This window comes from Harpegnathos saltator, unplaced genomic scaffold (genome assembly GCF_003227715.2).
Source record: "Harpegnathos saltator strain DR-91 unplaced genomic scaffold, Hsal_v8.6 scaffold343, whole genome shotgun sequence".
Taxonomy (NCBI): domain Eukaryota; kingdom Metazoa; phylum Arthropoda; class Insecta; order Hymenoptera; family Formicidae; genus Harpegnathos; species Harpegnathos saltator.
Window position 1 is genome coordinate 222336 of NW_020230143.1, and position 13115 is coordinate 235450.

Sequence of the window (13115 nt, forward strand, 5' to 3'; positions counted from 1 at the left end):
AACCGATTGCGGTTGCTGCGAAATCGAGACACTGTGCGCGCCCGGCTGCGTTATTCCAGAGCGGAAGAGACTTCGATCACGCCGCTGATCCGCGGCAGGCAACAATCTTCATCGAAAGAGCTACATTTCGATCTATATATTAGATGACATCACGTCATATCCTCGGGACGTAAATACGTCGGTGCAAAAAACGAATCACGGAAATCGATGGAATCAAGCGCACTCTCGCGATAACGACCGAGATACGATATAATTATCAGCTGTATGGTAATTGCACGCACGATGATTGATAGAGAAACTTGTCGCGATCGCCAGAGCTCTATAAAAACAGAACTGAAAGGTCAGTCGTAAGACGACAAGATGTTGATCGCTCAAACATTGAATGCATTCAGCTGACATAAACTTGAGGATTTTTTCTTAGTTTGGATTACAAAGGAAGAGAGCATCACAATGAGTCTATCGCCTTGCGCTGAATTGCTTGAAGTTTACGCCACCCTGATACAATTTAGGTTCTGTGTGTTAAAAGAACAGCTGTTCTCTTGCTCGGAGATATTGTCTTCGAACGTCGACGTCGCGTCGCTCCACGCGCTCGAAACGGCAGCACGTGCGAGCAACAATCTACTTATCCGCCCAAGCGCGGGAGGGTCGGCGGGAGGCAAGAGTCTAATAAAACGACACAATGCGCAATTTGGTCATCGCCGATGAATGGACGTAAATCTGCAAGATATTTTCCTCGGCGCTCATGATATAATGGTGAACCACCGTGGCGGTTGAATGGTAACGATCGTTCGCGCGGCACGAATGCACGGCCTATGAAAGGCATAAATCGCTATCGTCGCTAGCGCGCCGAGCGCGTGACTTTTATACGCGCGAAACGCGATAATGGCGAGAAACACGTCCGCGGACTATTAAACGTCCCCCCCTCCTCCCTCCCCCCGCCGATCTGCCCTCGCTCTTCTCGAGAGTTCGCGCGTTAACGGGAGATATCGCGAGTGCGCGCAGCGAGAGGAGATAGTTTCGTCGCGCGGTGGATCGCCGGAGAAGTCTTTGCGAATGTGTCGCGACACGTCGCGTATGAGGATTTCAATTAGCTTCGCGCAAAGTTCAATCCGCCGTCGTAATCGGATCGTCGCGTTCTCGCACTTTAATCGCGTAATTCGCAAGAATTCACCGGCATCGCTGCGAAAAAAGCAAAGGAAGAAGGGAAGGGAGAGAGAGAGAGAGAGAGAGAGAGGGGGGGGGAACAAATTGTCGCTACGAACGCGCCTGGCACGTGTGGTGGTAAACTTGATATTTACACGATATAGCCGGTGTATCTCGATGCAAAGGGGCAGCGGCCCGCTCGAAATCGACGATGTTCCGCGCGCGTGGCAAACACGCTCGTATATTTCGGCGAGATATCGCGCGGCTGCGGGACCCGGTTGCCTCGCAGGCTTCGAAAAACAGCAGCAACGAAGCGGTACCATCGCCGGTAATGTTGCCGGGGGAACGACACGTACCGTGATAAAAAATAATTTACAGGCCGTGATGACTTCGCGCGCTGCACGATCAATTATCGCTCAGCGGACAACAACGCGCGGACGAGCGCGAGTGTGCAACGCGCGCGGCGACAGTTTCACGTTGACGTTAGTTAGAGGGGCGTGTTACGATTTATGACAGTGCGATGAGTGCTCGCGTTGCGGTCCATTTACACGGTGCGATTACCGGCGCGCACTGATACGGCGTATGGTGGCGTGTCATTAATATTTCGACAGTTTCACCGCGGTGACAGGACGAGTTCGGACGGAAGAGGGAAGCAGGAAAAGCATTTCTGAATTCTTTGTGACTGCACTAGGAAAAAAAGTTTCTAACGAAATCTCTAACAAAGCTGTTTGGTTGAGGCATTTTTTAATAGCAACCAAATATCTTGTTTTATATAACAAAATATTTACTTGTCTCAACTAAATATATTTCTCTGCTTTGTTCTCTTGGACCAAATGATTTTGTTCTTAGACTTTATATATAAAAATTAAGCGTTTTAGTTATTTTATCCATAAAAATTACATAATAACGAAATATTATTTTGCATAAACTAAAATAACGCCCAATGGATACTATTTTGTCTTTCTGTGCACTGAAATTTAGATTTTATATATTAAGAAAAAATTAGAGTATTTTTAACAAAATTCATATAGTTAAAGCTTTTTGGTTGCTGTAACAAAAGTATTACGTTATACGAACAAACCATCAATCAAACAAGATATTTGTTTACAGGAACTAAACAATTTTGTTGGGCATATTTTAACCAAACTATTTTGTTGTTACAACAAGATTTTGGTTCACGCAACGATACATTTTTCCTAATGTGCTGAAAAGTTGAACGTGTCCGGATGAATAAATATTTTGCATCTTCCGCACCGAGAGCCTCGGATTTCGGATATAAACGGGACATGTCAATTCTCTTTCCGCACGCGATAACAAATAAAACAATTTGTCTAAACGACACAGCGACGATTTTCGACTGGGAAATCGGGACGAGAGCGTGTCCCGTCGCGCGACAATTTGCTAAGTATACCGAGCAGAATGTCGTTTAAATACTTATTATATTTCTTATTTCTCTTTTATCTCCATTTTTATCTCGCTTTGCGCTTCTCTCTTCCTCTCTGCTCTCGGGCCGTCTAATATTTCGAAAGAGACGTTATCGATCGCAGGAAATAAGATAGTATTCCCGGGAATATAAAAGTTGGTGAGTGCGTTTTTATACTATATCGGTCTTTGTCACATGAGCGTCGAGTTTTATGACAGTGTGGCGCAATAAATGTCAATCTGTCAGACAGCCCAGCCCAGCCAGCCAGCGCGGCAGGTCAATGGCAACATGTGATCCGTTGGTTTTTATCCTAATAGTCGACTTCTCACCCTCGACGATAACGTTATCTGCTATCAATTAGGCAAGCTCGAGCGCCGCGTCCGGTACACAATAATAAGCGCGAGTCCAGTTTCTTCGTTTGTTCATGCAACGCGTTTTACTTTTCGCCGTCACCAAAACGTTCCATTTCTGCTGGATAAAAATACGCACGATTAGATAAATCGGATTAAATAATCGGTAGAAATATCGGCGCCGCGCGATAAGAACCCATTGTCGGCGGGCCCATTGCCGACGTACATCGACTCGACGAAAATCCCCTACGTGACAGAAATGGCGAAACACGCGGAAAACTTTATCGAGCGACGCAAGCGCGGTGAATCTCGCGGTTGAAAGCATCGTCGTCCCCGAATCGTTCACGTCGTCATGTCGAAATAAAATTACGTATCCGGTTATTTACGAAAAATGATATTTCGAAGAAAGTTCGTCTTAAAATGATTTACCGAGTACAAAATATCCCTTGTAGTTGTGATTACGCATCTTGTGAAATAATCATAATCGAGAAAGCCATTCCAAGTAATGAATACTTCTTTTATTGATAATAGCTTTATACTAGTATCGTATCTTGTTTGTTAAAGCGGTAAATAATATAGTTGGTGCCAAAAGAACAACTAATTTGTAATAAGATTAACAAATTTATTATCTCAGCGCTGAGTGAAGCACGCCTTATTACGAACGCTATCTCGATGAAGATAATATTGTTTGAAGTTTTCACGTTTATATGCCTATTAGTAGCTCGGCTAGTCGTAACTCGCGATATGATAATTGCAATATCGTACCAGGAATGCGATGTCGAAATTATCCGGCCTCTTATAAATCTAATTTTCCTTCCCTCTCACCCCCCTTCTCTCTCTCTCTCTCTCTCTCTCTCTCTTTCGTACACTCCTTCATTCTCTTTCCGGCTCGTGTGTGAAAGCCGAATGAAATGAACCGTAATATGGAGGCGTATAATTTGCGCGCTATGCCGGTCTCGCAATCGCAAAACGCTACTTCTCGCGAGGTAGCAGATTTCAAATATATCAAACGAGAATTACGCGTCCTCGCGATCCAAGAGGATTACAAATACGGCACCGCGTAGCCGGCCAACATCTGGCGCGTTAAGTAATACGCAGTTACCGATCGTTACGTACGCACACGTGCAGCCCTTCGCAAAACAAATCTCTCTCTTTCTCTCTCTCTCTCTCTCTCTCTCTCTCTCTCTCTCTCTCTCTCTCTCTCTCTCTCTTTGCGGAACAAGTTATTTTTAGCACACATGATCCGATATGCGGTATGCTTGGAGAGTCGGATACTCTCCGTCTCACCCTCTTTCTCTCTTCCTCTTCAGACAGACCACGCGAGAGAGAGACTAAACCGAAAGGTATGTGCGGTTCGTTTTAATATCTTGAAGAGTTTCGAGTTCACGGCAGATGAAGGGTCCTTTCGCGCCGACGGGAGAGAGTAGCAGTAGTCGAGTTAAATAGTAAACGCGCTCATGCGACAGCGATATGTCGGCGGATGAATGTTAGTTAAACGGGGATCAGCGTGCCAATTAAATCATAGTCCATTTAAGTAATACCCGCCAATTACAACTAATGCAACTTGTCCCGCTACGTCGAGATTTCCCCAACTGTTCGCCGCGCCGATGGAAGATTAATGCTGTCTATTTAGGCCAGGTCGCACTGGCCGCAACTGTAAACTAATCCTAGATTAGTGAACCGCTTGTCCTTTTCCGGGTTACACTCTCGGCCGTGTGCGCGACAGAGACGGCGCGGCGGCGAAGCGGGATTCAGTCAATCAGGATTAGCGTCGCTGATTACTGCCGGTGTATCGGCACGAGAAGTGTTTATAAAGAGGGATTATTATGCGTAGAAGTATTAGCGCAGTAATACAGACGGAAATTATCGATTATCATTATCTCTTCTTTCGCGTCAGCGTCCTCGTCACAAGCTGCACGCAAGGAGGTCTCAGGAGAATTTTGTGGAAGAAAGTGTCGGCGCTCTCTCTCTCTCTCTCTCTCTCTCTCTCTCTCTCTCTCTCTCTCTCTCTCTCTCTCTGAAATATTTCACGGGATTGCTCGTCTTACCGATATCGCGCGACCGTCCTTTCTCGAGGATCAGATGCAATTTGTTTTGCTATAAATTTTTCAATAAGGACCCTCGTTTACGACTGAGCGACACAATACCCATCCATGATACGATTAACAAGTCAAGCACGGTCCGCGTAATTATATTAATCGAGTTTCGTTATCTCGGCGTGATAACACGCTCCCTTAATACTCCGGTATCGACTGTTTCCGACGAGAAAGTTCCGTTTTTAATACGAATTGTGAAGGAGAAAGAGAACTCGAGCGCTCTCTTATTATCGCGGTTTCGTTTGTCGCGAGTTTTTGCCAGCATCTTCCCGCGAGCTAAATCCTAATAGACGGTGACTTAACTCGGTTTATTTACTTGTCCGCTTAGATCTTTATAATCCATGATGAGGAAAAAGAGAAGGAAGATTTCTAGAAGTCTTAGAAAAACTTTTTCCCCTATACTGCTACAGGAAGAAAATTTTGCCGACACGAGTTTCGAGGTTCGAGGCTTCGAGTTCTCTCGTTTAACAGCTCAAATTTCGCGGTGTAGAAGAGAAGAGCCATCCTGACAGGACCTGCATGGGATCGTCGTAATCGTTACAAATCTCTCTGGCTGCATTCCGAAGCAGCGGCAGTTCCCCTTCAACCCTCCTTTCCGGGACCTTACGTAATTCCTTACCTTTCTCACTTTCTCGTCTCTCTTTGTGTGTCTCTCTCTCTCTCTCTCTCTCTCTCTCTGTCTCGGCTTCTTTCTTTGTCTCTCCTTCAGCCGGCGAGCTTGAGAGTCTTCGAAGCTCGCCCACGTGTCAGATACTCATCTCTCCCTCTTTTCTCACGCTCTCCCTCACCCCCCCTTCTCTCTCTCTCTCTCTCTCTCTCTCTCAGCTGAACCTCTATCTCTTTCCCTCGTCGAACTTTGGCGCAAGTGGCAGCCTTGGCCTTTGAGGTTTCAAACAAGATCCATCGAAGCCTCCCCCAGAGCTCGACTCGTCTTTCTTTTCTTCTTCATCTATTGATCCTAGAATACCACACGTGACACACGAACGTTACGGGTCCGCAGGAGTTAGCGTTTCCTTCGACGCGCCTAATGAAATAACTCGCATCCCCTCGTGTGTTCTTTAGCCCTCATTATATGTTTTCCGTTTTCACGAATTAGTCTCTCGTCGCTACGTTGCGACGTTACACGAATTTCCTTTTCATTTTCCTGCATGTACCTATGTGTGTGTACATGTACATAAACCCACACACACCCACACATAGAATGGACCTTGTGTGCCAGAAATAATGAAGATAAAATTGATAGAGCGATTGCGTGCGTTGGCTGCGTTATTAGAATCTCGTCGGGAATCATAATAACTTCCTCAAATTCCGAGAACGTACGAACGCGTCGAGTCGGAAATTCTCAAACATATTTGACAGCTGCAAAAAAAGATACACAAACATGGTCTTGGCTTTGCAATGAGCCACGAAAGCCGGTCGATCTAAAAACGGGTCGGTCGGGTCTGAAAACGGCAGGTTTCCCGAAAAATAAAGGCCCGGCGGTACACGATTGTCCCAAGTGTCGGAATGCGCCGGCGACGCAGTAACTGACCTTCTCAATGCAACCGGTTTGCATTCACGCCCGGCCACAGCTCTCCGTCCCCGTCTCTCCTGTCATCCAATCGGGACCCCTTACTCGGCATTCACCGTGTGCCATGTATATACATACAAACAGCATACACAACACCACACACATACACACACACACACACGCGCGCGCGCGCGCACATACGTATACAAGCAAAGCAGCCACAGCGGCCACTATGCCGTCCTTTCTTGAGAATGGAGCCGAACGATCCCCGTCACCGCATTCGCGACTCTTACGAAATCCCGATCGTAAACGCGGAACTGTGTCACTGTTTGGAGCAAGCGGCATGGTTGTTGACACACCGTTATTATTACAGACCGCGCTTGACTTGCGTCATTAACGCACGCGTGTGCAAGGTGTCGCGCTTCTATCTAGCGGAGTCAAGAATTTTCGTTCATTACTCTCGCTACGGATATCTCAGATAAAAGCAAAAGAGAAACCAGATGAATTCTCCGGGCTTAAAATACCTCACGCAATCGACTCGAGTAACCGACACACGTGTCGTTATGTTTCGAGTGACATTCGCAGGTCGCGAAAACACGTCATGGAACATTGACAATCGTCTAAACTTACCTCGCTGCTCCTGCTCCTTTGCCTCCTTCTGCTGCTGCTGCTGCTGCTGCTGCTGCTGCTGCTGCTGCTCCTGCGTCTTCGTTTTCGCGGCTGTTCTGATGCGTAGTCAATACCAAGCCGACGTTTTCACGCTCGGCGACCGATTCTGTGCGTCAGCTTCTCGTGACGGCAAATGCGTCACGTGCGCGCGCGCGCCGAGAATATTTGGATCTTTTATCGCTCGCTTCTCGAGCGAGTCGTGACTTGTTTGGCGAGCGAACGGACGGACGGACGTACGAATCACGATGACTCGGAAGCACGAGAGACAAACCGTCAGGAAAAAACATAGAAAACGCGCGGCGAAACGACAACACAACCTACGCGGTGCTTCGACGCGGACTGACTGACGAACGCTGGCGCGCGACGCTCGCCTAGTCGGCGGTGGTCGCCTAGAGAAGCGGGGCGGGGGGGGGAGTGGAGAAGGCGAGCACGATTGGCTGGCGGTGCGCCTGCCGGGCCGCGCGCGCTGTGCGCATCGTAAGCGAGCTTCGTTTCATTTAGCGAACTGATAGATTATTAATTATTAAGTATTTTTTTTTCTATCGCTCAATTATTGGCTGCATTCGCACTACCTTGCGCCCTTGCGCTTCTTCTCCACTTCTTTCTCTTTATCTCTTCTCTTTATTCTCTTTATCAACGAGTCTCTCCGTTGTACGTCTGTTCCCGAAGTCGAGCCCGAAAATGAACGCTTTAGCGTGGTTTAGCGACGATAAGTGGCCTATTGTCACGTGTGAATCTTGCCCGCGAATGTTGTAAAAAGAAGAATCCGTCCTCATGCACGGTGAGGAGGTAAACAGGAGAATCGGACTTCGGAACCGTGCGTCATGCTAACACATCGGGTATCTAATGCATTCTTCCTAGTTTATCGTATTCTACAGCTTGGTGCATATATCTTTTTAAGAGAGAAAGAAAGAGAGGGAGGGAGAGAGAGAGAGAGAGAGAGAGAGAGAGAGAGAGAGAAGGGAAAACAAAAAGAAAAGATAAAATTTGTGACCAAAAGCCCGATATTACCGGGTCTCGTTAAGAGGATTTCAAACTCTGGCTGACAAACTCCAAACATATCGATAACATGAAAGCGATCGTCAAAACGGCATATACCAAATAAATACTATAATGTAGTCACGCTACCTCTTTTGTATCTCCTGTATATATGGATCTTCTAGAAATGTATGTTGCTTTATTGTACCATTAGAGCGGAAAACATAACCACACGTATGGAGAAATCTTCCTGCAAACTTTTCGTATATTTTCAAACTTCTTACATTTCGTTCTAGAGGGACGAGAATGCTCTCTTTTCATTTTTCTGAGCGAAACGGACACGGCTTCCCATATATAATACAAGCTACCGTATATACAAACGTCGATTTCCGCTGATGGTAACAAAAGCTTGATCGGAGATTGAATTACCAAAGATACGATAATTAATTGTAATTCGAGGTGCATATATAGCATTTATATCTCGTTTCACTGGCTCTCTACGATCGACTATTCAAATGCAATTAATTATGCATAACTTAACGAGACACGGTAGTATCCGGTGCGATCACGCGCACTCGAAGCGCAACGAAGTCCGAAATCTCGTCATTTCCTAAGAGATAAACAATCATCCCGATACCGCGAATTTATCACGGCAAATCGCACGAGGGAGGGAGGCAGGGCGGTGCATTTCCGGCGCAAAATACGCATACGAGGAGGGCGCTACGAAACGAGAGTTTCCATGATTCAGGTGTTGGCATTGTTCCCCCAAAGAATAGTAAAAACGCATATCGGCGACAAAAAGGTTCGTTGCGCGTTAAATTAAAGCAACCGACATTGTCGCACATCCCCTCGGACTGTGAATGCGACTCCGGCGATGGCAGACTCGCCGAGGCCTTAGCGAATGCAAAACGCGACAGTGCACGAAATTCTCGGTCTGCTGCATCGGGGACTACGTTTCCTGCGCGAAATTAAAATATGAAAGGACGAATGAAAATACGGCCTCGCTCGCCAAAGGCGGAGACGATAAAAATCAATGTCGCCTGATTTTTATCGTTTCGTCGCCGTATACGACGGCTGTGTATACGAATGCACCGCGTCGCGGGTGTGTCCGTCGTCTGTGTCTCTGTGTCTGTGTGTGTGTGTGTGTGTATGTGTGTGTTTCGCAGTTTTTACGTTCTATACGGGTCGCGCAGCGAGCCCGACTCTCGTCCATCCATGCCACTTTCTGTCAGATTTTCGCCCTCGCTATTTGAAAGCGCGCGCACATTCTGTAATATCGAAGGGCTCGCGACAATAAATCTGGTAATACGCGCTGTGATTGCGCTGCACTTTGAGATATCTTGAATTTTCAACGAAGACGCGTTTATCTAAACGGAGAACCGTTGGTATTACCGAAACCGAAGACCGTCACACCTTCGAAACGGCCAGCTCTCACCGAATCGCGGCCATCCGACGTCTCTCTCTTTTCCTCTCATGTCTACTTTTACGAGCACGTAGTATTCCGTCCCTTTAAATGTCTTTCCGCCTCGACTTCCACGAATCTTCCTCTGGATGCACATGTATAATACGGGCAGCGGAGATATTTCGGGTTATCCTTTGAAGTCGCATACGCTTTCGGTCGAATTCCGCGATATTGCGCTAACACGTTCTCTTCTCTTCTCTCTCTCTCTCTCTCTCTCTCTCTCTCTCTCTCTCTCTCTCTCTCTCTCTCTCTCTTCCTCTCCTTCTCTCTTTATGCATCTCTCCGTCTCTTTCTCGAGGACAATGTGTGTACCAGCATAAAACGACAGCGCTCGCTGGATTAGGAAGAATGCATTACGCATTCGCGCACTCGCTACATTACTCGTGCGCTTACAGAAGCTCCCGGAGCTCTCGTTCAAATCCCTCGAGTAGAGAGAGAGAGAGAGAGAGAGAGAGAGAGAGAGGGGGGGGGAGAGGGAAGGGTGAAGCTACCTTCCAAATCCTATCTCACGGCGGCTTCCCGCTCACGGCATTAAAAACTTTCGAGACTACCGAGACGGGCAGTTTGGCGGTTTTGGCTCGAGCCAAAACGATGACGGCTGGAGAAATCAGGAGGCCAACCGACGCGGGGGATCCGCTTGGCCGTAATAAAAAAAGGAAAAAAGGGGAAACACGCACGTCCGAACGTAGCGGAAAATCTCGCGAATCGCTCCCGGTGGATCCGCGCGATATTTCGTATATCAAGGATACTGCGAGTGCCCTGCGAGTGACCGAGGAGGGATCATACCCGCAGATAGGCAACTGAATTCGCACAACGGTTTCTCCCTTCCGCCCTCTTTCTCTCTTTTTTTTCTCTCCCCCGCAAACCGGAAAATCGTTTGCCGCGTTGTCGGCCGAGCAACGCGATTTTCGCATCTCGAATTCCGATTCCTTCGATTACTCGGATCAATCGGGACGGCGCGGGATCGCACCGCTCGTATATCTCAATTTCCATCGGGTGCGCGGGTTTCCCATCCCGTTTATCCGGTGAATTAACGAAAAAAGAAGCGGGCAGAAAAAGAGCGGAAACGATTCGCGCGCCAATTTCCCGGCCGCCGAGCCGGCGCAACGGTCGAGCTAACGTTTTCAAGGCGGACGAAACGTAATTGCGAGCTGGCTCATAACGCCGTACAGTCGAGCTACAACGCCAACCTCCCCCGTCGATACCGTTCGTTGACGTGTGACCTCGATGGGTCATTCGCTAATATCACACGGCGCTGGTCCGATCCGTGCGCGAATCTGCCGACGAAATCGCGATCCTTCTCTGCCCTTCCTGCTCCGATTCCGCTGTTTCCGCCCGCGTCCGCATTGTTTGTGTTGCTCACTCCCCCCTCCCTTTCTCGTCTCTGTTCGGCTGGTTAATAACGAGCGAGGTCCGGTTAACATCCACGACGTCAACTTCTCGCCACCGATGTGGATTACAGCGATCCGTCATGCACGCGAACGGTCGTTAGTCGCGCGTCAGTTGCGATTCGCCGGGGAGTACAAGAACAAATAGCGAATATAAAAATTCGAAAGAAATGACGCGTTAAAAACCGCGGAGATGAAAAACAGCGGGCTAGCTCTCGCTTGTCGCGCAGCTTGAGGCGAGATCGAGTTATTCGCACGAAAAAATAAAGACGGGAGAAAGAGAGAACGGTGATGCGTTTTTAGCGCTCGCGAGCGAATTAATGACTCAATCGAGCATCGACGTATTCTCTCGCCCGAGAACTTAGGCGGGGCGGCGCGGCGCGGCGCGGCGCGTTTTATTTGTCGCGCGGAAGTGCAAGCGCGAACGCGCGCGTGGCTTATCTCGATCGCCGGCTGCGAAGCCAGGTAAATCCTATTCCACGCTCGCGAGTGCGCTTGACGTATCTGCGAGATCTACCGCGCGGGTTAGAGGCCGCGCCAGACATCGTTCCAGACGGCGTTTCCAACCAAGCGCGCGGTAATTAAACGGCGAACAGGTTGAAAACTGCGCTCTGCCGGCGGAACAGAGAGAAGCATGGAAAACAAGAAAACTCATTTACACCGGCAATTATGAGAGCGAGTCGTAAATACGGGAGGATAATCGCCGTCGCTTCGTATTCCGTTCGACGTAATAGCGTTGCGCGTCACCCACGTATAATTGTTACCGAGACGAATGAGTGAGAAAAGTCATTATTCTAAATTCCCCCGTCGAAGGACGTCGGGAAGAGCTAAAGTTAGAACTTTGGCGTTAAGTCTTGTTCACAATACATACTCTTTGCTTTCCTCTTATCTCTTTTTTCACTTAAACTTTAGGTCTCAAACTAGAGAAAGATCAAGAACGAGAAATAAGAAGCAGAGAGCACATTGTGGATGAGGCCTTAAGAGTCTCGCATTACGATGACTTTCCGGTCATCAGGATGCATTGTCCAAGTGTTTTGCTATACGATATACGGCCGTGCCGATTAGCGGGACGCTCGCTATCGACGATCAAGGCCGAGAGAACGATCTCGTTACTCGGACGAGTGAGCAAAAACCGTGTAATTATTTTAAATTATCCCGTCGCACACATACAAAATCGTCGGGCGATATCAGGAAAAGCTACAGATAAAATCACGACATCTGACGCTCTTGCGTCAGAATGATTCGCCGACCATGGGAATGCTTTGTTCAAATATTGTGCGATGCTCGTCGGCCAGCCAACGCTCGCGGCCGATCGAAACCGAGGGCCGCATTTTGAATGTCTGGACTGCCGGCCCTTTCGCGCTGGTTGCGAATTAGACGAGAGCAAATATCTGCATTCACGCCGTTTCCGGCATTGCGGACGCAATTATCTCGATCGGCCGCGAAGAGAGAGAGAGAGAGAGAGAGAGAGAGAGAGAGAACCTCGCCGATCGCTGGCGACTACGCACTTTTCCGCGCTGTGTAATTAACGCGACCGTGCAATTCGCGTCCGCGATCCCCTATTCGCCGGTGCATCGCGGGTGCACGCTCGTGTCTCTCACCCTGTGACGCGATGCGAAGCGAAGAGCCGACGACGCGACGCTATGCAACGCGACGCCGCCGGGTAAGTTCTCACGGGAATGTTCACGTCTGCGCGACTCCCCGCGCCCGGCGGGGCATGCACCTTCTCCGCGCGGGCGCGCTTCTAAGACCGTACCTATTACTTTGAGCCCGATTGCCACTGTCGCCGCTGCCGGGGGGTCAATCTACTTAATCTTTTCGCGGTAATGAGTTTCGGCTGCGGCGAGAACCCGAACGATCGACGAACTCGAGCTTGGAGAGGACCAGTCGACACCTCCGGAGAGACATTTAACCGAGCATGGAAGCGAAATAACGACCTCCGAGGCTCGGAGGATGATAAATCGCGATTTCCTCTGCTCTCCGAATGCTCCTTTCTTCGCGCCGCATAACTACGCACGTACGTACACGCGAGTAGCCTCCTTTTTCACAATAAGGCGGACATAACGACCGGCGGCGAACTCCCACGACGTTGTTAC

At 48.5% G+C, this 13115-nt stretch overlaps 1 protein-coding gene across 2 annotated transcripts in view; it reads right to left on the bottom strand.

The window, feature by feature from the left end:
• The window catches only part of LOC105187333 (beta-1,4-N-acetylgalactosaminyltransferase bre-4), a 115457-nt gene that overhangs the window by 83039 nt on the left and 19303 nt on the right, over nt 1-13115 (bottom strand). The window contains exon 1 of one of the 2 annotated variants that reach the window (XM_011148473.3): nt 7153-7545. The exons of the other annotated variant lie outside the window; for it this stretch is intronic. The gene's annotated coding sequence lies outside the window, so the exon portion shown is untranslated. Of the gene's footprint in view, nt 1-7152; nt 7546-13115 lie in introns of those variants that run through there. 2 annotated transcript variants of the gene reach the window in all.